Raw genomic sequence first — 8,400 nt, 5'->3', positions numbered from 1 at the left:
GAGGGGGCACATATCTGGGCATAACTACTGTGACAGGAACAAAGGTGGGCATAACTACTGAGAGGGGCCACAAGGTGGGCATTAGTACTGTGTGGTTGCCCTTAGGGGAAATGTCCTAGATTACCCTGCTATAGATTGGCGTGGCTCAGTCTTACAGGGCAGCACAGCGCCCCCTGCTGGTGATTTCACAGGGGCAGTCACCATCTCTTCCTTATTTGATTTTTTTTTTTTTTCTCACCATAGGGACCTTGTTCTGGATCCAGCGGACATCACGCCGATGCCAGCGACACCCTGGATGAGGTAGATTTTATTAGGATTGGGTGAGTGTAGCTATGCATTGGGCTTAGGGCTCTTTAACACGAGCGGATCCCTTGCGGGTAATCCGCTGCGTGAAAGAGTGCCAAGCCCCGTTCCGGACAGCAGAGACACGGAGCATTAACATGATTGATAATGCTCTGCGCCTCTCTGTGATCTTTTTACTACAAAATAACAGTGAGATAAAGTTGTCACCGTGATTTTGTAGTAAAAAGATCACAGTCAATAATGTTACTGCTCCGTGTCTCTGCTGTCCAGAATGGGGCTTGGCTCTCATTCACGCAGCGGATTAGCCGCACGGAAAGAGCTCTTAGTAAGAAAATCTGCCGCTTCTTTGTAAAAATGTTTGCACTGTGGCCCATAACACTATAGTTACACTACTGGTAGGGGAGGTAGTGGGGGGGGGGGGGGGCTTGGAGGCAGGTTGGGGGAGGGCGACGGGGAGGGGGCCCCATAGATCAGTTTCGCACTGGGGCCCCATGGATTGTGTGTACGCCACTGCCTGTATGAGCTGTACTTTGATTCTTGCTCTTTGCTAACTTCCTTGCCCCTTTTATTTGTGTTGCGTCTCCCCCACCCCCAATTTATCATCTTCCGTCCACTAACTACCTTACTACACTACCTGTCCTCATTCCGCGCTGTCATGTACAATTATTCGGACCACCTTCTTCTCGAAATTCTGTCCTCTGAAACCCCGTTATCTATTTTCAAGATCGACGCCAAATGTGGAGATAGGGTGACATCTAGTGGCCAGCACTAGAATTACATCCAACTTCCTTATTTTCCTCTTTCATCTCCACCTATCTATTGTATACGAAGTGTTAATACTGCAATCGTCTTTACCTTTTACTCAGCTAAGTATTGAATGTTGTATATCCCATAGAAGCTAGCTCAAAGGTCTCCTTGGTCACCTGAGTTGACACCTCCCCCAGACTCAGATGTTGACCAATTGGTTTTTGTGTTATTGTTGCATTTATGTTTGTTTCCAGATCCTTTTTTATTTTAGGTCCCTCCCACCCATTCCTTTTCCTTTACTCCCTCCCCAGAATTAATATACAGTACAGACCAAAAGTTTGGACACACCTTCTCATTCAAAGAGTTTTCTTTATTTTCATGACTATGAAAATTGTAGATTCACACTGAAGGCATCAAAACTATGAATTAACACATGTGGAATTATATACATATCAAACAAGTGTGAAACAACTGAAAATATGTCATATTCTAGGTACTTCAAAGTAGCCACCTTTTGCTTTGATTACTGCTTTGCACACTCTTGGCATTCTCTTGATGAGCTTCAAGAGGTAGACCCCTGAAATGGTTTTCACTTCACAGGTGTGCCCTGTCAGGTTTAATAAGTGGGATTTCTTGCCTTATAAATGGGGTTGGGACCATCAGTTGCGTTGAGAAGTCAGGTGGATACACAGCTGATAGTCCTACTGAATAGACTGTTAGAATTTGTATTATGGCAAGAAAAAAGCAGCTAAGTAAAGAAAAACGAGTGGCCATCATTACTTTAAGAAATGAAGGTCAGTCAGTCAGCCGAAAAATTGGGAAAACTTTGAAAGTAAGGGCTATTTGACCATGAAGGAGAGTAATGGGGTGCTGCGCCAGATGACCTGGCCTCCACAGTCACTGGACCTGAACCCAATCGAGATGGTTTGGGGTGAGCTGGACCGCAGAGTGAAGGCAAAAGGGCCAACAAGTGCTAAGCATCTCTGGGAACTCCTTCAAGACTGTTGGAAGACCATTTCAGGGGACTACCTCTTGAAGCTCATCAAGAGTGTGCAAAGCAGTAATCAAAGCAAAAGGTGGCTACTTTGAAGAACCTAGAATATGACATATTTTCAGTTGTTTCACACTTGTTTGTTATGTATATAATTCCACATGTGTTAATTCATAGTTTTGATGCCTTCATAGTCATGAAAATAAAGAAAACTCTTTGAATGAGAAGGTGTCTCGAAACTTTTGGTCTGTACTGTATGTCTTACTAAGACTGATCAGGTGCTTTTTCCAGAATGTATACCTAGCTGAATATGGCTAACCTACAGATCTGTTCCTATAACGTCAAGGGACTGAATGCCCCTACTAAAAGGAGCCAAGTCTGTCATCACCTACACAAACTGAAGGCTCAAGTAGCCCTCCTACAAGAAACCCACTTCCGGAAAAATCACATACCCAAGCTCTCACATCAACTTTATAATCAATGGTGTAATAACCCATCCCCCACAACAGCCACTAAAGGTGTTAGTATTGCCATACATAAAAACACACCATTCATACACCAAGATACATTAAAAGATACGGAAGGCAGATTTATATTTATCAAAGGCACGATAGGACCCCAATTATTCACTCTAGGTAGTATTCACGCCCCCAACACATAACAAGCCGAATGGCTTTCGGATTCTATTGGGCAATTTGGGAATTTTGCAGAAGGCATAGCTTTTCTAGGTGGAGACCTTAACGCTACAATAGTCCCCTCGTTAGATTCCTCAACAGGTTCATCGACATTATCTAAAAAGTCGCTGTATAGAATCAACAAGGCTATATCCCAAATTGGTTTAGTAGACTCTTGGAGAGCTCTGCATGCTAGTGATAGGGACTACACCTTTTTCTCTGCAACTCACCAAACATACCATAGACTTGACTATATTTTCCTGTAGAAGCAGTCCCTCCAAAATTGATTAGCCACAAAAATCGGAAATATACTACTATCAGACCATGCACCAGTTATCCTTTCATTTACTATACCAAATATGCCTAAAGCTGAGTTTAGATGGAGACTTAACGAGACGTTATTACATAGCTCTCAAATACCGAAACTGGCTAGCATACTGGAAGAATATTTCTGATTGAATGAGTCTACAGATATGTCACCGATCTCGTTATGGGACGCCCATAAAGCGGTCATTAGAGGTCTCTTGATCTCACTGGGATCTTTCATAAAAAAAACAAAAGCAAAAGAAAATAAATTAAATTACAACAGAGATCTCAAGACTAGAAATGCAGCATAGAAGATTTCTGAACCCAGAAACACTAGCACATCTGGACACCTTGAGATCAGAATTGAAAAACATTCTTAATGCTAATACGGCCAAACTTTTTTTATCAACTCAATATTACACTCACGGCAATAAAGCTACTAAAGTACTGTTGTCTCAAATCAAGAAAAGGAAAGCAGATCCTATATATCCCAGATAAAAGCATCGGATTCGAGATTAGTTCATAAAACAGATTTAATTGCCGAACAATTCTGCAAATATTATAACCAGCTATACAATTTGAGAGAACCACAGACCGAATCTCAGACAAACCTGAGAACTCTCCAAATACAGAAGTGATTACACAACCTGAAATTACCCTCCCTAGCAACAGCTCAAGTATCCGCATTAAACACCCCTTTTTCAATTATGGAACTGCATACAGCCCTTAAAAATTCCGCTATTAATAAGAGCCCGGGTCCAGATGGCCTTCCCATCTCCTATTACAACAGCTTCAAAGATACACTCTTACCCAGGCTATTAAAGATATGCAACATGACAAGGGAGGGAGTTGCTTTTTCTAGAGATATGTTAATGGCACAAATCACTATCATCCCTAAGCCAAATAAACATCATACATTTTGTTCGAATTACAGACCAATCTCGCTCCTTAATAACGATCTGAAATTATATGCGAAAATGTTAGCTAACAGGTTAAAAATATACTTACCGGAGCTTATATCAGCAGAACAGGTGGGCTTTATACCCGGAAGGGAAGGAAGAACAACATTATTAGAGTTATCCAACTAATGCAACTGAAAAAGAAAACAAAGTCACCGTTAGCTATTCTTAGTATGGATGCTGAAAAAGCTTTTGACAGAGTAGACTGGTTATTTATGACCCTAACTATGACCAAATTCAGCATCCCAGACACGTTTATAAAAGAGGTTATGGCAATGTACAAAGAGCCTACAGTACGTATTTTAGTAAACTGCACCATCTCCCCCAATTTCAATATTTCAAATGGCACACGCAAAGGATGTCCCCTATCCCCGTTGTTGTTTGTTTTAGTAATTTAAACACTTTTACAATCATTTCGACAGCACCATGATATCTCTGGTGTGACAGTTGGCACCACAACCCATCAAACTGCGGCCTTCGCAGATGATGTGTTATTGCTGATCTCGAACCCTAAAGTTGCCTTCCCAACAATTGTTTCTACACTTCAGACATTTAAAACTCTTTCCAACTTTTTGGTAAATTTGTCCAAATCCACGGTCCTGAATGTTTCGCTCCCTCTGAAAGACATGGCTGAAGTGCAGAAACTCACTTCCTTTCAGTGGACCACTCTCTCTGTAACATTTCTAGGAGTGAAGTTCACCCCAGATTGTTCCCAATTGTTTAGAGAAAACCTCCTTCCACTACCCAAAAGGTTAGAAGATCTAATAGGTTCATGGGACATACCATATGTAACGTGGTTTGGTCGCAGAACACTTCTTAAGACCATTCTGATGCCCACCGTACTTTACTATCTTCAGGCTCTACCTATATCAATCCCCAAGTCTTATTTTAAAAAATTACAAAATATCTTCTCAAAATTCCTATGGGCAGGTAGGAAATCCAGATTGCCATTCAAACAAATAGCACAACGCCCTGCCAAAGGTGGGCTTGGGGTACCTGACCTTTACGCTTACCATAAAGCGATAGTATGCTCCAGGTGCTTAGAATGGTTGAGACCAAATGGTAATCGTTTAGATTTATTGGTTGAAAATGATCTGTCATCCATCCCACTTCGTTCCCTGCTTTTTCTAGACCGTACTAAGGCAGATAAACTGCTTCGCACTCATAGTCCGATTACTAGATACACGCTTTACATATAGTTAAGCTCTAACTGGTTGAATCAGCTCTCCCCTAATTATCTTACACCCATGCAAGTAAGAGATGTACTTTTTCAATCTACTACCCATTTTCAAGAGACCCTACCTGAAAGAGTGAAAACTTTCGACAGCCCGGCCTTAGAGTTGTGTCCAGATAATAATGTCCCATCCTTTGCTGTTTTGAAAACTCACCCCTTGATGGGCAGCCTATCTACCTTTCATTTGGCCCACTTTATTCAGACCATCTAAAAAATTGTTAATAAATTTCACTGACCCACAGGAACTGTCACGGGGTTCCGAAGGTGCACTCGGTCCCCCATTGCCCGCAGAACTGTTGCTTAGCTTTTGGAATGAGGTTCTGTGTTTGACCTCATTCCCAGGGCGGCTTTACTAGCTGGGTGGCTCCTTGCTCCTAAGTCTGCCTTGAGCGCCGAGCTGATCACTCGGTGCTCGACTGGTTGGTTTGTCGGTCATGTGACGCTGGCCACGTCACATGACCCTCACTCCCCACTATAAATACAGGCAGCCTGCTGGCTACAGGTTGCCTGTTAATTTCTAGGTTCCTGGTATTTGTTGGACTGCTGAATACTTACCTGATCCTGTTCCTTGACCATCCTTTTGCCTGATCCTCCTGTACTGCGCATCCGTCCTGGTATTGTGACCTCGGCTCCCACCTGACTACTCTCTTAGGACTCCTCTTGTACTTCTCTGCTCTCCTGGTATTTATGACCCCGGCTTCTCCTGACAATTCTCTGCTTGCTCCATTTGTACTTTGCAGCTTTCCTGGTATTGACTCGGTCCGTTCACATCCTGTTGTTTGTCTGTCTGTCATCCCTGCACTTACTCCAAGTTAGGGATTGCCGTCCAGTTGTCCCCTGTCATTAGGACTCGTGAGGCAAGTAGGCAGGGCCAGGGGTAAGGGTGGAGCGCAGTGGTCACTTCCCTCCCCCCTGTGTGTGTGTGTACGCGACCGTTACAGATTAACAGGCCCAATAACCACTGTATTATGAATCCTCTGGTGACCCTGACTGACTATGTCTCTAATCTGACGCAGATGGTGCAGGAGTTAGGGGAAAAACTCAGCTCTTTTGAGTTAGGGCAAGGCTCTTCCACTCCTCAGGCCTCCAGTCCACATTTTGAGCCCCAGATTAAGCTCCCAGAAACCTTTTCTGGAGACCGGAAGAAGTTTCTCTCTTTTAAGGAGAGTTGCAAACTTTACTTCCGTTTGCGCCTCGTGTCCTCTGGCCCCGAGAGTCAACGCGTGGGCATTATCATTTCCCGATTACAGGGTGATCCCCAGGACTGGGCGTTCTCTTTACCTGCTGGCGCCAGTTGTTTATATTCTGTGGAGGGGTTCTTTCAGGCCCTAGGTACCCTCTATGATGAACCAGACAGGGCTCTAGTAGCCGAGACGGCTCTAAAGGCACTGGTTCAGGGCAATTTACCAGCGGAGGATTATTGCACCCAATTCAGAAGGTGGTGTGTCCCCTCAGGATGGAACGAACCAGCCATGAAGAGTCAGTTCAGGTCAGGTCTGTCTGATAAATTAAAGGATCTTCTGGTCAGTTATCAACTTCCAGAGACCTTAGAGGAGATGATGACCCTTGTTGTCCGACTTGACCGACGGGTTAGAGAGAGACGACAGGAACAACAGTTCTCTTCCCAGATGGTGGTCCAGCCAGAGGCCTATCCCAGAGACAATATGGGGTTCAGCGGCACTCCTTGTTGAAGGTTGGGAGGTGCTCAGTGGTAGGGGTACGTGCAAATATTATCAAAAGACCACGGCACTCTGTAAATAGTTTTAGTTGCTTATTTTATTTCATATCTTTTGTATATATATTTTTCTTTTGTATATCCATCCAAAAGTAATAGCCACTGGCCAACGTTTCGGTCTAATGTTAGACCTTGTTCACGGCCTTAGTTCTGTGGAGTAGGGAGAATCGTGGATGGCGTTCACGATTCTCCCTACTCCACAGAACTAAGGCCGTGAACAAGGTCTAACATTAGACCGAAACGTTGGCCAGTGGCTATTACTTTTGGATGGATATACAAAAGAAAAATATATATACAAAAGATATGAAATAAAATAAGCAACTAAAACTATTTACAGAGTTCCGTGGTCTTTTGATAATATCCCAGAGACAATGCTGAGGTCTCCACCGAGGAACCCATGCAGGTTGGCATGACCCGAGGGAATCTTCGCCGCAGACGTGGAGAATGCTTTTACTGTGGAGATTCTGACCATTGGATCAACCAGTGTCCTAAGAAGGTCCTCTCTGTCAAGTCTCCTAAGGCAAGGCAACCTAAAGACCAGGTACACCCTGAATTTTCTAAATGTAAGCTTTCGGTACCCATTACGATTTCTCTGGGAGTAGATAAATGGGCAGGTAAGGCCTTTATTGATTCTGGCTCAGCGGCTAGCTTTATTGACTCTGAGTATGCTGTTAGATTGGGTATTCCTATGTTTGCCTTACCAACTCCTATCCATGTCATGGCTATTGATGCTACTCCTCTTATTGGTGGTACGGTGAGCTTATGTACCTCGGAGATTTCTCTAACCGTGGGTGTGTGCCACTCAGAGAGATGTTCGCTTCTAGTCCTGGAGAACCTACCTGCTGAGGTGGTACTAGGGTTGCCTTGGCTCCGACTACATAACCCCACTATAGATTGGTCCAATGGGGAGTTGGTGAGATGGGGGCCTAAGTGTGACTCGTGCCTGTCCGTGGTACAGGCTGGGGTCTCAGTAAAGTCTGATACTTTACCCTCTGTTGTTAGAGAATATTCTGATGTATTCTCATCACCAACCCCAGAGGTTCTACCCCCCCATAGACCTTATGATTGTACCATAGAGCTAGTAGAGGGGGCCAAGTTTCCTAAAGGACGAATTTATATTCTTTCTATGCCCGAACGCAAGGCCATGGAAGATTATATTAAGGAGAGCCTTGGTAAAGGGCATATTAGACCTTCTGTCTCTCCTATGGGGGCGGGGTTTTTCTTCGTTAAGAAAAAAGATGGTGGTCTTAGGCCATGTATCGATTACCGGAGATTAAATAAAATCACTGTCCAGAATAGATACTCCCTCCCATTGATTCCGGATTTATTTAACCAGGTCCTGGGGGCAACCTGGTTTTCCAAAATTGACCTGAAAGGGGCATACAATCTAATCCAAATCAAGGAGGGAGACGAATGGAAGACGGCATTCAATACTCCGGTAGGACACTTTG

Source organism: Bufo bufo, chromosome 6 (genome assembly GCF_905171765.1).
Source record: "Bufo bufo chromosome 6, aBufBuf1.1, whole genome shotgun sequence".
Taxonomy (NCBI): Eukaryota; Metazoa; Chordata; class Amphibia; order Anura; family Bufonidae; genus Bufo; species Bufo bufo.
This window is presented reverse-complemented; position numbering follows the sequence as displayed.